General features: G+C 35.1%; 1 long non-coding RNA gene and 1 pseudogene across 2 annotated transcripts; one reads left to right on the top strand and one right to left on the bottom strand.

Annotated features, from left to right (window-relative positions):
- Positions 1-11,334: 11,334 nt before the first annotated feature.
- On the top strand, positions 11,335-14,415 carry LOC147518051 ((-)-kolavenyl diphosphate synthase TPS28, chloroplastic-like; annotated as a pseudogene). Its single transcript, XR_015213097.1, has 9 exons — positions 11,335-11,385; positions 11,616-11,693; positions 11,957-12,260; positions 12,360-12,543; positions 12,626-13,063; positions 13,184-13,523; positions 13,625-13,740; positions 14,006-14,104; positions 14,184-14,415. The product of XR_015213097.1 is annotated as a (-)-kolavenyl diphosphate synthase TPS28, chloroplastic-like (transcript).
- A 5,289-nt stretch (positions 14,416-19,704) lies between these two features.
- Positions 19,705-20,147, bottom strand: LOC147518050 (uncharacterized). The gene is made up of 2 exons (XR_015213985.1): positions 20,085-20,147; positions 19,705-20,002 (listed from the first exon to the last, which is right to left on the bottom strand). It is a non-coding gene; the product is annotated as an uncharacterized LOC147518050 (long non-coding RNA).
- Between the last annotated feature and the right edge of the window lie 953 nt (positions 20,148-21,100).

Raw genomic sequence — 21,100 nt, 5'->3', positions numbered from 1 at the left:
TAGTAACAGACAAGTGCGCTACAAATTGCACTGCAAATTCTTTATGACTAGAAAAAAATGATTCTCCTAAATACATATGCATTAGAATTAACAATCATTATATTGTTATCCATTACCATTTGTAACATTTTTCTTTCTTTTTTTTTGTACTTTTTATATCTATTCGAATTGCTACTGGTTTATAAAAGCACAAAGCCTCACATCCTTAGCACAAGGTCATTCCCTTTATCATTTTCCTTAAATAAACATGGGATGGGACATAGCCACTACAAAACATGAGATAATTCTCTCTCTTTATAGAGTGGTGTACCAAAAGTAAAGTACGTGACAATTTATTTTATTCTTCTTGTCATATATATTCTAGGACGTCTCTCTGATGTGTATGAATTTGTCCCAACATTGAAGGCAGTTTTGTCCCGCTATCCCTTGAGAAAATTCCAATCATATAACTTGAACCTGAGTTCGAGCAATACAGCAAACAGACTTGTCCACATTCTACATCGAACCCTCAACAACATTTCTGTCGATGCACTTAATACTAATGGAAACGATGTGCACAAAGCTCTACAAAAATCCGTGAGTTTCAATCCAAATACATTTTTTTTTTTGCTAATCAGTTTCAATCTAAACACTTGAATTGATATCCCAATAGAGTTTTTTTTTTTTTTTTTGGTCTTTTTCTTTTAATACAAAATGGCAGTGAAATATCAAATACATCTTGATATCAATCTGCCCAGTTTTGAGGAATCTGCATAAGGTTTTGATATGATCAGTATGTCAATATTTTTGGCTTTTTAGTGTTTATAGTGTGAATGTGTGATATATTTTTTGGTTATCATCGAAATTTTGAACGAGTTATTTTTTATCACGTAACATTGTGTTTTTCACAAACCAAAATTTTTCAATAAGAAGTAGCAAAAAGATCATACAAATTTGTGCTGACTTTTTCAGAAGCCAAATAGACTGACATTGGTACTACTTGGCTACTACTCTTTACAATTCAGACGAATACCAAATTTGAACTATGAACTTCTCATAATTACAGTAGGGGATATTATAATAAAATTGCAGGAACGCCAATATACTTGTTCAATGTTTCGAAAATTACATATTCCACCTAGATATAGTGGAGTAATTAAAACATCAGTGGTTATAATTGTAGGAACCGTTATTCAAAATGCAAATATTTCTACAAACCGCGAACACCACGCGCAGCGGAATTAATGGGTATCCACTATTTATGATTGGGAAAACATACCTTTTAGATCTAGTTTAGATAACTCTGAGAATCCAAGCTTTATCAAATCCGAAATCAACCATCAACCTCTTGATCTTCTGTTGTATTCCTTTATAATAGATTGGACGTTGTGTGGACAACGATCTACCAATCCCCTTATTTCTCTCAAGATCATAAATGAATTCAGATCTACTTTTCATGCCTCTTTTTCAGAACAATGAATAGTGAATTTTGGCCAGAGAGAGGGTATTCTATTTATAGGCTACAACAGGGACCATGAAGAGAAATTAGGGTTGGGCCTCCTGACGGGCTTGGGCTTCCCATGTTCGCCCCGAACACATGGCCCAAGTCCGTCAACAAATGGCTTATTCCACTAAAGGCCATTGTTGCACTACCGCCCTAATCTCAAATTACGTGTCAGCGTTTATGGGCTCCATATTATATGCTCACTGATCTCCCCGTGTTTAAGATATCGAATGTCTGTTGATTAAGTCAAGTTACTGACAACTACATTAATCAACTTCTTATGTCCTTGAGTAGTACCACTCAACCTCATTGTCATGTCAGAATAAATCCACCTACAGGGTTTACATGACAATCTTTTTGAGCTCCTCAAGGGGACATCATCAACCCGACTTCTTTGGGGACCGATTCCTTCTATAATCAACAAAGACACCTTACATACAATGTCATTACCCAATCCATCGAGTTTGTTGATTCACAAATGAATCTCACTCATTGATGATTTAAAGCAATGTACAATGCATGTAAGTGCCCGTTATTATATACGGATTAGGAGGACAAGCATCCATAATAACAAAGGCGTTTGTTCTCTTATATAGTCAGTATAAGGAGAAACAACCTCACTTGGTCATGTTCAATACACACAAAGTGTACTAGTGTAATCATATAGTCAAGATAGACTAATACGATATTATACTACAACCGTACTAATGGTTTGTCCAAATCCATCTAGGTTGTGAACGATTACATATACTTTATAAGGTACTGATGATATGATCTTTTGTGTGTTCACACCATATCATCTACAATATAAAGTATTAGATACATGTAAATAACTAATAACATATTTAATATGCATAACATTTGCCCATATGGTTCTCATTCAAAATATAAAGAATTAGAGTTAATACAAAAGTAATACTTTTAGTATATAACCCTATCAATCTCCCACTTATACTCAAAGCATTGCTTTTTAGTATACTACTAACAAACCTCCCACTTATACTTAAAGCTATGCTGCCAAGCATCTAATTCCCATCCCCTCAACATGCTATCAAGGGGTCAGCTAGGTTATCTTCTAATGCTATCTTGGTAACATAAACAACTCCTCTTTTCTAGGTGGTACTTGCGCTCAATGTGTTTACTTGCTTACAAGAAGTTCTGGACCCAAAACTGATTCTTTGGCTGCCACAGTGGCTGCCACATATTTAGCTTCCATGGTGGAGTCAGACAAGCTAGCAATTCTGCTTGACACTCCTCCATACTATGGCTCCACCTCACAAGGTAAACACACAACCTGAGGTAGACTTACTCTTGTCCCTATCTGACCCTTCAGCACCCTCCACACTGAGAAGTAGTAAGCCACGATAGTGTGGACGTTTACCATTCTTCATTCGTGGAAATACTTTTAGGAGTTCACGATAGTGTAGACTGTATACCCTAAGGGAACCAAACTATCTGCATGGTATACTAACATATAATCCTTAGTCCTTTTCAGGTACTTCAGTATATGTTTTACCGCAGTCCAGTGCCCTTGTCCTGGGTTCTTCTGATATCTACTAACCATGCCAATGGCAAAGCAGATATCTAGCCTCGCGCATAACATGGCGTAAATTAAGCTTCCCACAGCCGAAGCAAAAAGAACCACTTTCATGTCCTCTATCTCTTTTGGTGTCTTGGGACACATATCCTTTGATAGAGGAACTCCATTCATGAAAGGCAAGAAACCTTTCTTGGAGTTTTGCATGTTAGAACGAGTCAACACAGTATCAATATAGGTAGCCTGAGATAAGCACTACATCATTTTCTTGCGATCTCTTATAATTTTGATCCCAAGGACGTGACCCGCTTCTCCCAAGTCCTTCATATCAAATAGTTTGGATAACCATACCCTTATGTCTGTCAACACTTTCACATTGTTTCCAATGAGTAAGATGTTATCTACATAAAGCACAAGAATTTACCACTATGTTTCCATCAAATTTCTTGTACAAAACAAGATGCTCTTGACCTTTTTCAATGAATCCTTCTGGTTGCTCCATATAGATGGTTTCCTCAAAACTTCCATTAAGGAAAGCTATCTTGACATCCATTTTATAGACCTACTTGCATCCAATGGATTTTACACCATTGGGTGGCTCGACAAGCTCCCAGATCTGATTGGAATCCATAGATTCCATCTCAGAATTCATTGCCTTTTGCCAAGATATTACATCTCTATCTTGGAGTGCTTCATTGCAGGTCCAGGGATCAAGATCTTGGTTATCAGTGGTTATGTCTAAAGACATTCCCAAACCAATCACCCTCCCACTACGACGAAGCACCTCTTGTTCTTGTACGTCATTTGTGACACGTTGTGGTTCCTATTCGTGTACAATTGGTACTGAAGTAGTTTAATGTCTCTCCTCTCAATACTTCTAGAATAATACTACTCTGGGGGAAAATTTAATGCACTGTGGGTAGAATAAGATTAATGATGTATAAATTGCCTTCTAATGTACTAGAACAGATAAAAAGTTTATTTTTCTTAATGATAATCTTGTCATTTAAAAGAAACAGAATATCCATCCTTAATTAACATAGAAACTGAAATCAAGTTCTTTCTAAAATTAGGTGCATAAAGACAATTTTTTAACACCTTAGTCTTATTTCTACCAAAAGATAAACAAACATCTCCTACTGCAACAGCTACTACTCTGGTAGCATCCCCAAAGATAAGGCAATCTCTCAAGCACTAAATTTTCTGGTTTCCTGGAACCTCTGCAACGAAATGCAGACATGGTTAGTGTTTCCCGTATCTACACACCAGGTTCTGGTAGATAACACCGCTAAACATGTTTAAACTACTAGTGCATGAGACATACCTCCATTATTCTCTTTGTTGAGAAGAGGACAATCTGGCTTCCAGTGTCCTGACTGCTTGCACTTGTAGCATTTGCCCTTAGGCTTTTTCACAGCTTCTTGAGGTCTCATGCCCTTCTTTGCCATATTCTTAAGTTTTTGAACATTATTCTTCTTCTTTTCGCTATTAGGCGTAGAAGTAGAAACCTTCTCAGTAGCATAAACCTGAACATAACTCTGCTTAAAGAGACTCTCAGCTGACTGAAGTTCTGTCATCAATTCCACCAAAGAATACAACATTTTGTTCATGTTGTAGTTAAGGCGGAACGGTTCAAATCTCTCAGGCAGCGTCATGAGAATGATATCGACCTGTGTTTCCGCATCGATATCAGCTCCAAGGATCTCCAACTCATTCAGATAAGCCATCATCTTGAGTATATGATCCCTTACAGAGTCCGCCGGTCATAGTTGTGGTCATCAAGTTTTTCATGGCGGTTTGCCTAGCAGCCCTATTACGGTGTCGAAGAGTTCCTTGAGATTGAGCATCATATCATAAGCGTGGTCATGGCGATCTTGATGTTAAAAGACACCGACATAGATGCGGAATGTAACACGCGACATCTCATCTGCCTTGTTCCACTTCTTAAATGCTTCTTTTTCCTCTTCTCCAGCAATATCTTCTGGCTTAGGTGGGCATTCCTCATTTAGTACATATTTGTACTCTTCAGCAGTGAACACGATATCCAAGTTACGTTTCCAGTCTATGTAATTAGGGCCAAGAAGTTTGTTTTCCTTAAGAATAGTTGCTAGTGGGCTAAAAGTAACCATTTTGAAAACCTGAGAATCACATAAAATAACTATTATGTAGGGCAAAAACTTCTTGAGTTAATAACAAAAATTAATTAATTAATCAACCCATCACTTGTACCTTCCACACCGAGAAGTAGTAAGCCACGATAGTGTGGACGTTTACCATTCTACATTCGTGGAAATACTTATGGAGTTAACTTAAAAATCAATTAATTAACCCATCAGCACCCTACACACTGAGATTTAGTAAGCCACGATAGTGTGGACGTTTACCCTATCTACATTCGTGTAGAGAGGTTTTTCCTATTAGTTCTACTTCTCGTCAACTTAACAGCACACCACTCGTTAAAGTGGACACATGCCATCTAGACAAGTAAAACTAAATTGCTGACCTACTTTGGTCCTACAAATAATAGCAGTGACTCCGATGGGGAGGATTCTATTACTTGCATCTAAGTGTATACCATTACTCAACTTCTTAGTCCATTATTTGTAATAGATCCCTTCAGATGGAGAAGTGAATCCATACATTAATAACTTGATATAGTTGTCCCTTAGAAGTTTGTTCTGGTAATCCGTAATTAGACTCATCCGATATGGAGGAAGGCACTAAAACCGACTCGCAAGTATAATTACATTACTAACAAACCAATAATGGAGACCGTGGGATTTTTACGAAACAAATTCCCGCTCCCACTTAATTATTTAGAACTAAGGATCTTTCTGTTTACTGGTCAAGCCTATGTTCATGTTATCTATTATTCATATGGGCTTAGTTTTTAACAAACATCCACAAATAAAAAACATGCATATAAAGTGTCTATGTTATCTATTATTCATGTGGGCTTAGTTTTTAACAAACATCCACAAATAAAAACATGCATATAGAATAAGCAAATATGAACAATAAAATGGAAAACAAATTCCCAACTGTTATGGCCCATATTCATTGCTCCATTCTGTTTGCCGAATTCTTTTAGTTGCCTTCGCAAAGTCCGCGAGGTACGGGGCAGCCCCCCGATTTTTTTTTTTTTTTTTAGAAATTGTGACCTGTTTCCTTCACTGGAAACCTCACGAAATCACTTCATAGACCCCGGAACATCAAACAAAAATCATCTCATCTTAGAGAAAAAAAATTTCTCTTTCGTCGTGAGGTATGGGGCGTGACCTAGTTCTGTTTTATGCTTGCATAAGCGACCATGCTCATGCTCGGTGACCGGTAGCGACCGCGTTTCCAGCGCTCCACTTTTGCCTGTCCAAGGCGCGTGGTGCGCTCACTTCCAGTTTCTCTCTTTTTAAGGCGTTAGGGGCGACCGCGACTCGGTTATTGTTTACATAGAGAGCGACCAGCTCGATTGGGAAAAATTCAGATCCGGATTTCTACCAATCCAAATCTTGATCTTTTTTATCTTTTAATCATTACAATAGATTACGTCAATGATAAAAACAATAATACAATACATACCGTTATTTAAATTACATCCATTGATAATCAAAACTTGTAAAAACGATCCATTTCTTTCCAGAAATTATTCAGACCATAACAGTTGGTCTAGATGCCTACAAAACTATGTTAGAACAGTTCTACATGTACCAACAAATTTACATGCTCTGATACCAATTGTAGGAACCGTTATTCAGAATGCAAATATTTCTACAAACCGCGAACACCACGCGCAGCGAAATTAATGGGTGTCCACGATTTGTGATTGGGAAAACATACCTTTTAGATCCGGTTTAGATAACTCTAAGAATCCAAGCTTTATCAAATCCGAAATCAATAATCAACCTCTTGATCTTCTGTTGTATTCCTTTAGAATAGATTGGACGTTGTGTGGACAACGATCTACCAATCCCCTTCTTTCTCTCAAGATCATAAACGAATTCAGGTCTACTTTTCTTGCCTCCTTTTCAGAATAATGAATAGTAAATTTCAGCCAGAGAGAGGGTATTATATTTATAGGCTACAACAGGGACCATGAGGAGAAATTAGGGTTGGGCCTCCTGACGGGCTTGGGCTTCCCATGTTTGCCCCGAACACACGGCCCAAGTCCATCAACAGATGGCTTATTCCACTGAAGGCCATTGTTGCACTACCGCCCTAATCCCAAATTACGTGTCAGCATTTATGGGCTCCATATTATATGCTCGTTGATCTCCACGTGTTTAAGATATCGAATGTCCGTTGATTAAGTTAAGTTACTGACAACTACATTAATCAACTTCTTATGTCTTTGAGCAGTACCACTCAACCTCATTGTCATGTCGAAATAAATCCACCTGCAAGGTTTACATGATAATCTTTTTGAGCTCCTCAAGGGGACATCATCAACCTAACTTCTTGCGGGACACGGATTCCTTCTATAATCAACAACACACCTTACATACAATGTCATTACTCAATCCATCGAGTTTGTTGATTCACAAATGAATCTCACTCATTGATGATTTAAAACAATGTACAATGCATGTAAGTGCCCGTTATTATATCCGGATTAGGAGGACAAGCATCCATAATAACAGAGGCGTTTGTTCTCTTATATAGTCAGTATAAGGAGAAACAACCTCACTTGGTCATGTTCAATACACACAAAGTGTACTAGTGTAATCATATAGTCGAGATAGACTAATACCAGATTATACTACAACCGTAATAATGGTTTGTCCAAATCCATCTAGGTTGTGAACGATTACTTATATTTTATAAGGTACTGATGATATGATCTTCTGTGTGTTCACACCATATCATCTACAACATAAAGTATTAAACACATGCATATAACTAATAACATATATAATATGCATAACATTTGCCCATATGATTCTCATTCAAAATATAAAGAATTAGAGTTAATACAAAAGTAATGTTTTTAGTACATAACCCTATCAATAATTTAGTGTTGTTTGACTTGATTTGGCAGTTTGAGACATGGTTGCTGACATGGGAAGAAGAAAATGACAAGCTACACCAAGTGATAGCAGAGGTATTGGTGAGCATAATAATCTCTTGTGGTGGTCATTCCCAGTCGGAAGAGCTTTTGTCTCATCCTCAATACAAACATCTCGTCCACCTAACCAACAGAGTCTGCTACCAATTTGGTGGTATTTGCAAATGAACGGTACATCAAATTTCACTTATCCTATCATCAGACACTGCTCTTTATTTCAACAGATTCTCATTTGAACATTTCTAAAATTTGGCTCTTAGTTGTCAGTGAGGAATGGATATTGTCATATTATTCATATAGAGTACCATTTGGTCGGTGTTGAGAATAAAATCAATAAATGATGATGTGCCTAAACTTGGGCATGGAGCATGGACCTATTCTATACTTTGGACTTTGTTTTGTCATAGGTTTTGGAGTTAACAGACGACTTTTTTTTAGGCCCCTATTTTTGTGATTTCTATTTTTGATTGATAAAGAATTTTATTAAAATCAATCAAGATATTGTTTCTTCAGCTCAAAAGAGGGAGGTCCTCTCATTCAGCAAGATAGCCAAATACAATAATACAAAGTAACTTAAGCTCATATTGTGTTGCCTTTAGGCTTTAGCCCAGTTTGTAATCAACTCCTCAAATCTTTTGCCGCTTCTCTCTGGACTCTGGAGTATTAGAAATCCAAAACCATATGCACACCTTAATAGTAATTATAATATTTTCCACCATTGTAGACTTGTTATGAAAAATTAGGTCATTTCTAGCCTGTCCATAGACACCACATAGTCGCATACGACAACACTTCCCATACCCTTCTCCCAAAATTAGTGACAATAGGTTTCGGCCATAGAAAAAGCACATCTTTTAGCTCTAGAAAAGTAGGCGCCGATGAGTTAAAAGTGACTATCCCCACTGTTCAGTATTTCCAAACTTGTTTGGCCACATCGTCATTGCATGAATAGATGCATAATAGTCTCCTCTTCGATTTGACACATTACACAGAAGTTTGGAATACTCATCCCTGGTCTTTCTAGGTTATCAACTGTCAAAATCCAATTTAAGATGGCACACCATATGCAGAACTGGATTTTTTCGGGTATAGTTTTTTCCACACTAATTTAAAAGGAAAATGTTGTGGCACTATTACTCCAGCTTCAAGATTGTTCTACTCTCTGATTTTCGCATATAGAGAACTAACAGGGAAGACATTGTGTTATGGTTTCTATAAATTAATATTAAAAATCAAAATTACTAAGGCTCGGTTTAGCTGGTTATGATTTGAAACGAGTGTCAAACTTAGTGATCGAACATGGACTGAGTAAGTGAGATTTTATTCCATTTCTACTTTTGATTTGATTTTTATTTTTTTGATATAAAAAGTAGAACAATGAACATTTTATTAAAGAGAAGGTAGTAGTGAAGCGATAAAGGACTTATGATATATTCAATCAATATATCTACAATTCGGTTAGTTTCAGGTTGTCATAAAACGAGTATTAAAACAGCACAAGTATATATATTCCATTATCCACCAGGTATTTTGCATGCACTTATTATTGTGTTAATTGATTAACTAAATATGAATTATCTAATGCACATAAAGATCACAATAATGATAGACCGACCCACTTATTTGATCTACTATTTGGGCCTACTGATATATCAAAAGTCATAATCATTGATTTACATAGAGATACGTGTCCATGTGTATTGCAATGCAAACCAACATTATCCAAATAGTGAGTCCCATTAATAGGTCTAAAAAGTAGGTCCGTATAGTCTATAACTTTTACGAATTTTTAACTCATATTATACAACAGATAATCTATCTAAATATGGGCAGATACCAGAAAATTTAGTATGTTGGTCTTTTTGTATGTGGGCATGTGGGTCCAATAAGAATTTGCCACATGTCCACATAAATTAATTATAGCTAAACTAGAGTTTTGGCTTTAAAATGAATAAAAATAATTTTAGGAGATATAGAGTTTTAGGATATACTCTAGGATATAGAGAGGGAAAAATGAATAAAAATAATTATGAAAAAATAAAACAACAAAGATTTCTCTGTGTGTGATTCTATTAGCTTTGAATGCTAAAATTCAAACAATTTTCAAACTTCATTAGTTTGTCAAAAGTGAGAATTACTCTTGAATAGAATCATCAAATTGGTTGTTTGGAGATTTACTTTTATTTTAAGCCATTTAAATTACTTATAGTCTTTTGAAATTTAATTTCTATCAAAAAGGAAAGATGGAAGAAGAATGGAGGTTTTAGAAGAATTAAATTACCTTAATTGAGTAAGTTTTGATTGGCAATTATAATTGCCATTTTTTCACTAACCTTTCCTAAATTATAGGAATCGGATAACTAAATCTCCTAGACTTTACTTAGCCTTTATTAGAATCTTGTAACACATGGCAATATCTCATTTGACCCACATGCCACATACAAAAAGTCCAACATACTAAATTTTCTGGGTAGATACGTATGTATACCAAGTGTCTTTCCATACATTTAGGAAGACAACTGTATCCAAATTATAATTTTGTCAGATTTTTAAGCCTCCATATGAGATATTAGATAGCATTTTACGTGTTATGCTCTTCTTCATCAAATGGTAGCGATGATATCATCTCATATCGAATGGTAGCGGTGAATTCAGTTATATGTTTTTCCAAGTATAGGACATATTATTCCCTCTTAATTTAACATTAAAACATTTGAAAACTCAGTGTAGTGGAAACAGGGGAATTAGACAATAAAGCACCTTAAAATATGTTTTAAAGTTGATCCCATGCACCACTTTGGTGGGAATCTCTTGGAAGCTTTTCTTGTCTGCATCCTCCATTCTTTCCTTTGAATCTCCATTCAAATCCCTCTTCTCTTACACCAACAAACAGCAGGTACCAACAAAAAGGGGAAAAGATACTAAACAGAAATGTGTTCTCTAACCACTCCTCTCTGCCTCAATCCTAGAGTTTCTAGCCTATTACTGTCACCATCGTTTGCATCTTTTCCAACACCTGATCCTCTACCACTTTTTTCATATGGTAAGTTTTAGTTTTCTAATTGAACCATGTGCAACTTTATTAAGAATTAGCCAAGACCTCTGAAAGATATTTTAAGAGCATTATTTTTGTTAAGTTTGTTTATGAATTCTTGCTGATAATATGATTTTACATTAGTCTGTTTTCTTGTTTATGAATATGATAGATGATTATTTTTTCTACTTTTTTATTTTCGTTCATTTCATTGTTTGAACATGAAAAACACAGAGACTTTGGATGGAATCCTCACAGAAACACAGAGTTTTGTATTTTTATTAGAATGTGTGTTACTTTTGTTGTTTAATGTAGAAATATGATTCTATATATAGCAAATGTGAATAAATGGTACTATATGACTAACTCCTCTGCATATCGTCTAAAACCAACTTTCTTGTTCTAATTTGTTCCTATTCTTGTTCTTCTGTTGAGCACCATTTGTTCTTATGAGTGAATAAACATTGAAAGTTTGCCTTCTTGGGGAATTTCGTTGTGATAGGTATTTGGTCGATTGGTGCTAAGGATAAACGTCTTTTTTGTTCCAGATGTAGCGCAACATCTAAACAAGGCCCTCAAGGTAATGGGATTACTAAAGTTGGCGTTGTAAGCAATACACATAAATAGACACTTGTGCTAATATAATAATCATTTTTTGGGCAGTAGTCAAAGCAGTTTTAGAGCAAAGTACGACGCTTAGTAAATAGCAAGATATTACCAATCAAGATAGTGAAGAAAGGGAAGTTCTTAAGGTTGGTTTTGATTCTAATTTTCCGTTCCTTAGCATATGTATACATTCCTCAAGTAAGGCTGAGTTTGATGTTTAAATAACACTAATTGAAGGTTCAAGAGTTGAACAAGTTAACAGAATGGATTGAAACAATAAAATCCATGTTGGCTTCTATGGGAGATGGAGAAATAAGCATCTCTGCCTATGATACTGCCTGGGTTGCTCTAGTTGAAGATATTCATGGCAATGGTGACCCTCAATTTCCTTCAAGCATCCAATGGATCATTAACAATCAACTGGCTGATGGTTCTTGGGGCAAAAAATCTATCTTCACAGCTCATGATCGGATCCTCAACACATTGGGTTGTGTAGTTGCGTTGAAGAAATGGAATCTCCATCCTGAAAGACGTGAAAGAGGTCTAAAAACAGTTGCCATTCTTAGCTACATAAAAATTACAATTTCTTAATTTTTCCAATGACATAATGCTAAATTTTACATTCACTTTGCCATTGTAGGATTGTCTTTTCTTAATGAAAACATGAATAAACTCGGAGATGAGAATGCATAACACATGCCAATATGCTTTGAAGTTGCATTTCCTTCTCTAGTCGAAATTGCTCGAAAATTAGACCTGGAAATTCCTGATGATTCTCCAGCCGTACAAAATGTATATGCCCAAAGAAAACTAAAGCTAACAAAGTAAGTTCCTAAATATTTTATCAGTATTCCAACTAAAGGGACTTGCCTATATTTGATGTGATTATTGTATATGTGAATGCAGGATTCCAATGGATATGGTCCATATAGTGCCAACCACACTACTCCATAATCTGGAAGGAATGGAAGGATTGGATTGGGAAAAGCTTATAAAATTGCAGAGTGTAGGTGGATCATTCTTGTTTTCACCAACATCAACTACATTTGCGCTCATGAACATTAAAGATGAAAAATGTCTGCAATATCTTAAGAAACCTGTTGAAAAATTCAATGGTGGAGGTAAACACTGCATTTTTTTCTCATTAAAGTGTGTGCTTATGGAGTACAACACGAAATACATTTCTTTGATATACAATCTTCTAATATTTTTGTTTTCTTCAGCCCCAAATGTCTATCCAGTCGATTTATTTGAACATATTTGGTCCGTTGATCGCTTGGAACGTCTTGGAGTGTCAAGATACTTTAAGGCTAAAATCGAAGAATGTGTCAACTACTTATCTAGGTAATGCTAAATTGCTAATACAGATATAGAGTAATGGCAATTATGTTTGTACATAACAAACAAACTCGGTTAGGCCACCTTATTTTTTATGGTAAAATGACCTTCAAAAGTAATGCCCAGATATTGGACAGAAGATGGAATTGCTTGGGCTAGAAATTCAAGTGTTCGTGACATCGATGACACAGCAATGGGTTTCAGGCTCTTAAGATTACATGGGCACGATGTTTCCCCAGATGTATTTCGACATTTTGAGAAAGGTGGTGAGTTCTTTTGCTTTGCCTGACAGTCAAATCAGGCTGTTACCGGACTATTCAATCTTTATAGGGCAGCTCAAGCATTGTTCCCTGGAGAGACTATTCTCCAAGAAGCCAAGAAGTTTGCATATAAATTTCTTCGCGAAAAACAAGCATCTAATCAACTTCTTGATAAGTGGATCATAACAAAGGATTTGCTAGGAGAGGTATATTGAGGATACATAATTAAAACCGAAATCTAATGTTTGCTCGAATATTTAATTTCTCATTAATACAAAAATAATAATTACTTTGCCTTACTATTTAGGTCGGATATGCCCTTGATATTCCATGGTATGCTAGCTTACCGCGCATAGAAGCGAGATTTTATTTGGAACAATATGGTGGGAAAGACGACGTTTGGATAGGAAAAACACTTTACAGGTTCTTATTCATTTACACTTAAAATCTTTTTCTTATAGAAATAAAAAAAACTTGTGGGAATTGAAATTTATATTGTTTGTTGTTTTCGTATCTTTTGGTTGGTGAGTGGATTTGTTACAAATCTATACAATGGTTTTGTTTTCGACAATTTTATGTTAAAACAGACATTAGTGTACTCGGGTTTTCACATCTAAAAAAGTTAGATTTCTCATCCCAAAGAAATTGAGTTTTCAATTGAAATAATAACCATGTTTCCTTCTCGTAGGATGTCGTATGTCAACAACGATACATATCTAGAATTTGCAAAGTTGGACTTCAACAAATGTCAAATTGTCCATCAAGATGAATGGGATAAAATTCAAAAGTAAGTGAAAAATTGATTTTTCTTTTTCTATTTTTTTTTTAAAGGAGGAAAAGACAATGACTTAAGTGCACATATACAGGTGGCACAATGACTGTAACCCAGGAGACTTTAGCATAACCTACACAACACTTCTGAGGACATATTTTGTCGCAGCAGCGAGCATATTTGAGCCAGAAAGATCAACAGAGCGTTTGGCATGGACCAAAACTACATTGCTCATGTGGATGCAATTTTTGCTCATTTTAAAAATAATTCTAAGGGCATCTCCAATGGAGAGTGGAAAAATCCACCTCCACATAGGCTCCACATAGGCGCCATTAGGATTATACACTCTAGAGAAATCCCAAATACATAAACTGTATATTTACTATTTGTGGCTATTCCAATGGTAGGTGGAGGCAAATGTGTAAAAATAGATAGCAACGGACTTAAACTGTCACAGCCCATTCAAAATAATGTAAAATAACGGATTTGGTCCATCGCAAAAGCTTAAAACAAATAGTGGTCCACTTTCAAACGTCATTCAAAGCAACGTCCGTATTTTTAACAGTTTTAAATCACTGAGTGACGGACTTAGACCGTCGCAAACAGAAAAATAAAGCTTCAAACGTGTGTTGAAGTGACGTCCGAGTTTTTAAGTTAAACAGACGTTATTTTTAAGTGACGTCCGGGCTTTTTATTAACTAATAGCGAGAGGGGGAATTCCCCACCCTCTCTATTAGCTAATACACTATTACATACAGTATAGCACCCCCATTGGAGAGAGTTTTTTTATATTTGGGGTGTAAAATTTCCACTCTATACGGTTTATACCCCCCATTGGAGATGCCCTAAGGAGCAAAGAACTGCCTTTGTCGATGAATTTATCAACAACAGCGTTAGTTACACCATTATTAATGGTCATAGTTCAAGGTAAAATTTTTAACTTATTTAATTTATCAATTCACATTAATATATTATTATAATGTACACAAATATTTTCACGAATTATTTTAAAAATACATTATTATCACAAAACTACTTTTTGCTTTTCCTTAGACAAGAAACTCTTAGAAGGAAAACTAATATGAATTTATTCATTATATCGACGACTGAGTCAAATGAATTATTCTTTTCGAGAGGTACAACCCAGATCTAATGGCGAGATGCAAACCCTCAAATAGAAGGCTATCAGGACTACCTCTCTGAAGAATTTCTCTTCTTCAATTTTTATTTTTATTTTGCAAAACTATTTTAAGAAAAGATTGATCAAAGGACTTAGATTGAAAATACAAATAACAATAACAATAAAATAGCATAACTACTTTATGCATTTAACTATTAGGTTTTAGCTTCATTTTTAATTCACCTCACCTCGTGTATTTGTAATCATTTTTTTTTCTTCCTATGCAGTATATTTTATGTTCAACGGGTCTATTTCTTTTTTTTTTAATATTTTTAACAAAAATATATTTTACTTAATATCAAAAACATAATCTACAAAACTAGGAACAGACAAGTGCACTACAAATTGCACTGCAAGTTCTTTGTGAATAGCAAAAATGATTCTCCTAAATACATATGCATTAGAATTAACAATCATTATATTGTTATCCATTACCATTTGTAACATTTTTCTTTTTTTTTTGTACTTTTTATATCTATTCGAATTGCTACTGGTTTATAAAAGCGCAAAGTCTCACATCCTTATCACAAGGTCTTTCCCTTTATCATTTTCCTTAAATAAACATGGGATGGGACATAGACACTACAAAACATGAGATAATTCTCTCTCTTTATAGAGTGGTGTACCAAAAGTAAAGTACGTGACAATTGATTTTATTCTTCTTGTCATATATATTCTAGGACGTCTCTCTGATGTGTATGAATTTGTCCCAACATTGATGGCAGTTTTGTCCCACTATCCCTTGAGAAAATTCCAATTATATTTCTTCTATAGGAACTTGAACCGGAGTTCGAGTAATACAGCAAACAGACTTGTCCACATTCTAATCGAACCCTCGACCATAGTACAAAATATCAGGATATGGGTATTTATCGATACTCAATTTCTGGATATGTATCGTGGATATATATCCCTCTCTTTGGGGATATTTGACATTGTTTCACATACAAATATCGTTGATATATCTAAAATATCGACAAATATCGTAGATATTGTAGATATTTCTTGATATATCATGATACATTATTTATATTTATTTAAAATATAATGGTAAATATTAAATAAAATTGTTATATACACAAAATATTGCTAAATATCGCAAAATATCACAAATATTATAAATATCGTCAAAATATCGCCGATATTTGCAGTCGTATATATCTCTTAATATATCGTGATATTTATATATCTTTTTCTGAAATCTAGATAGATATCTCCAAATATCGCGATATATCTGGATATTTTGTACTATGCCCTCGACAACATTTCTGTCGACGCACTTAAGACTAATGGAAATGATGTGCACAAAGCTCTACAAAAATCCGTGAGTATCAATCCAAATACTTTTTTTTTTTTGCTAATCAGTTTCAATCTAAATACTTGCATTGATATCCCAATCGAGTTTTTTTTTTTTTTTTGTCTTTTTCTTTTAATACAAAATGGCAGTGAAATATCAAATAAATCTTGATATCGATCTGCCCAGTTTTGAGGAATCTACATAACGTTTTGATATGATCAGCATGTCAACATTTTTGGCTTGTTAGTGTTTATAGAGTGAATGTGTGATATATTTTTTGGTTATCATCGAAATTTTGAACGAGTTATTTTTTATCACGTAACATTGTGTTTTTCACAAACCAAAAATTTTCAATAAGAAGTAGCAAAAAGATCATACAAATTTCTGCTGACTTTTTCAGAAGCCAAACAGACTGACATTTGTACCACTTGGCTATTAGTCTTTACAATTCATACGAATACCAAATTTGAACTATGGACTTCTCATAATTACAGTAGGAGGTATTGTAATAAAATTGCAGGAACACCATATACTTGTTTAATGTTTCAAAAATTACATATTCCACCTAGATATAGTGGAGTAATTAAAACATCAGTGGTTATAATTTAGTGTTGTTTGACTTGATTTGGCAGTTTGAGACATGGTTGCTGACATGGGAAGAAGAAAATGACAAGCCACACCAAGTGATAGCAGAGGCATTGGTGAGCATAATAATCTCTTGTGGTGGTCATTCCCAGTCGGAAGAGCTTTTGTCTCATCCTCAATACAAACATCTCGTCCACCTAACCAACAGAGTCTGCTACCAATTTGGTGGTATTTGCAAACGAAAGGTACATCAAATTTCATTTATCCTATCATCTGACACTGCTCTTTATTTCAACAGATTCTCATTTGAACATTTCCAAAATTTGGCTTTTAGTTGTCAGTGAGGAATGGATATTGTCATATTATTCATATAGAGTTCCATTTGGTCGGTGTTGAGAATAAAATCAATAAATGATGATGTGCCTAAACTTGGGCATGGACCATGGACCATGGACCTATTCTATACTTTGGGCTTTGTTTTGTCATAGGTTCTGGAGTTAATAGACGACTTTTTTTTAGGCCCCTATTTTTATGGTTTCATTTTTTGATTGATAAAGAATTTTATTAAAATCAATCAAGATATTGTTTCTCCAGCTCAAAAGAGGGAGGTCCTCTCATTCAGCAGGATAGCCAAATACAATAATACAAAGTAACTTAAGCTCATATTGTGTTGTCTTTTGCCCAGTTTGTAATCAGCTCCTCGAATCTTCTGCCACTTCTCTCTGGACTCTGGAGTATTAGAAATCCAAAACCATATGCACACCTTAATAGTAATTATAATATTTTCCACCGTTGCAGACTTGTTGTGAAAAATCAGGTCATTTCTAGCTCTCCATAGACACCACATAGTCGCCTACGACAACACTTCTCATACCCTTCTCTCAAAATTAGTGACAATAGGTTTCGGCCATAGAAAAAGCACATCTTTTAGCTCTAGAAAAGTAGGCGCTGATGAGTTAAAAGTGACTATCCCCACTGTTAAGTCATTCCAAACTTGTTTGGCCACATCGCCATTCCGTGAATAGATGCATAATAGTCTCCTCTTCGATTTGACACATTACACATAAGTTTGGAATACTCATCCCTGGTCTTTCTAGGTTATCAATTGTCAAAATCCGATTTAAGATGGCACGCCATATGAAGAACTTGATTTTTTAGGGTTTAGTTTTTTTCCACACTAATTTAGAAGGAAAATGTTGTGGCACTATTACTCCAGCTTCAAGATTGTTCTCCTCTCTTATTTTCGCATATAGCGAACTAACAGGGAAGACATTGTGTTATGGTTTCTATAAATTAATATTAAAAATCAAAATTACTAAGGCTCGGTTTAGCTGGTTATGATTTGAAACGAGTGTCAAACTTAGTGATCGAACATGGACTGAGTAAGTGAGATTTGATTCCATCTCTACTTTTGATTTGATTTTTATTTTTTTGCTATAAAAAGTAGAACAACGAACATTTTATTAAGGAGAAGGTAGTGGTGAAGCGATAAAGGACTTATGATATGATAGGTTCAAACAATATATCTACAATTCGGTTAGTTTCAGGTTGTCATAAAACGTGGTTACGTGGATACCAGGAAACCATCATAATCAATAATATCTCTATTCGGACAAAAAAAAAAAAATCATTGAAAACAGAGATAGTTAGGTTGACTATTAGCTTGTTAGGTATGTGAGTATGTCTGCATAATAGTCATCGAATAAATAGATTCCAATGGCTAATATTCGGTTCAGAAAGAGGAGATAGATACAAATTCAAGCTAGTAGTAGAACCTTGTTGGGGACATAATTGAATAGTGATTATTGTATACTTTATAGAACAATAGTCCAGCAATAAAAAAACAGAGATGATTCTTTATACTTTATAAAAAAAAACAGGTTTGTCCTGCAATAAAAAAGATAATTGTATTTCTCGCCCTCTTCTGACTAGCCCTTTTTTTCTGATGATTCTTTGTGATGCAACTATCATCCAATTCTGATCAATTATCTTAACAGAGATTACTCTTAGAATTTATATAGCTTAAATTTAATACCGATGGATATTGGTGATGGTTTCCGATTTTGAGAGTAACCAAAAGTTTAGTGAGATGTTAAAGTAAAACTGTCCCCGAAACGCCTTTAAACTTTGAATATGCAGATCATAACTAAAGACAATTAGTTTCATATAAGGTGAAAGTGAACATACACCATGTTAAGTGTTTTACAGCGTACGATGGATCAAGCTCGAGATGGTTTGTGTGGCTCTTCGCAGTTCACATACATGGTCCGTAAAAAATTTCCAAGTGGAGTAAAGTAAAAGTTATTCACATTCAACCACCCTTTGGGGAAATGACACGAAGTCTGCCCATCAAAAGGACAAACTCCATAACAAGGGACATGATGCAACTTCTTTAGTCTTCTACGTCGGACATCAATGTCTCACTGGACTTTGTTAGTTTTCTATACCAAGATTTCAGTAGAAGTGTCCCCAGAACTGACTTCCAATCAAGTGTCTGAATATGGTTTATGAGTTCATAATGTATTTGATTTTGGAAAGTGGAGTCGCAAGTAATATCCTCACTGATCATCCAATACTTCCAATGTACCTAAATCACCAAAAGTTTATCACATAGATGCAATCTGTAGTACCAAAGAGAAGTCAACAAAATGCAATCTTGAGTACAAATTACAAAATAGAAGACAATGCACAACTCGCTCTTTTCCACAATAGATGGTATTCTGAAAGGCAATTATCAGAAATGTCTGACAAACCCTTACTTAGTCATATTCCAGTTCATCAGGAGTAATTGGTCTTTTGAGAGGGGCAATGGACTTCTTCTCAACATCCATTGATAACGCTTTTCTCATGTCTACAAAACAAAAGTAAATGAATGAGCCCATGATGGTGAAACAAAAACTCCGAATACTTAATATGGAGGGCCTGGTAGTTACCTAGCCCATCCTCCTCCCCGGAGTAATAACGAAGTACACGTCTATAGATTACGTAGCCAAGCTGTGTATGGAAAAAGATGAGATCAATATCATCGCCTTATATTAGTTAGCTTGTTGTAAGCATTACATACTATGAAAAACATTACCAATAACGGAGGAGGAACCTTCTCTACAATTCACATACTGTTAAACGGATGCATAAGCCTATGTTATGTTGCAAGACCTATTAAACAATGTATTGACACCAAGGAGTGTGTGGGTGTGACTTTGGGGGAGGCCAGAGAGAGATGGAACCACTAGATTCATGCTATATTTTCTATAAATGGATCTGGCTTTCCTGATTGTTGATTATGTAGGTTACATGTAGAATTCTTCAAATCACTGTGGTACAAAAATTTGTCCATTTGAAGAGAAACAGACCTTTTCAAAAAAATTTAAGACTGGTATAGTGGTATGTCAATGAATATATAGTGAATTTTACTGGGAAAAAAAAACGGTTAGTTAGGGATGAAACCCCCCCTCCTCCCAACACACGTACACGCACACTCACACGCACATTCCCACATTATTTCAGGAACAATTAAACCTTGTATTTACACTAAGGTGTCTGCGCATTTACAAATGTTCTTTGGTTGGTGGGATGAATGGGGGTTAGTGGGGGAAGAAAACCAGTAATACTATATAGATCACATAGTTGCCAACAAACAAACATAGTTGTCCAAGATTACCCATTATAATTGCCATTTTTTCACTAACCTTTCCTAAATTACCTAAATTATAGGAATTAGATAACTAAATCTCCTAGACTCTACTTAGCCTTGATTAGAATTTTGTAACACATGGCAATATCTCATTTGACCCACACGCCCACATACAAAAAGTCCAACATACTAAATTTTATGGGCAAATAAGGTATGTATATCAAGTGTCTTTCCATACATTTAGGAAGACAACTGTATCCAAATTATAAATTTGTCAGATTTTTAAGCCTCCATATGAGACATTAGATAGCATTT

The sequence above is a fragment of the Coptis chinensis genome, chromosome 2 (assembly GCF_015680905.1).
Source record: "Coptis chinensis isolate HL-2020 chromosome 2, ASM1568090v1, whole genome shotgun sequence".
NCBI lineage: Eukaryota > Viridiplantae > Streptophyta > Magnoliopsida > Ranunculales > Ranunculaceae > Coptis > Coptis chinensis.
The sequence above is the reverse complement of the archived record's forward strand: the minus strand, read 5'-3'. Positions and strand labels throughout refer to the sequence as shown.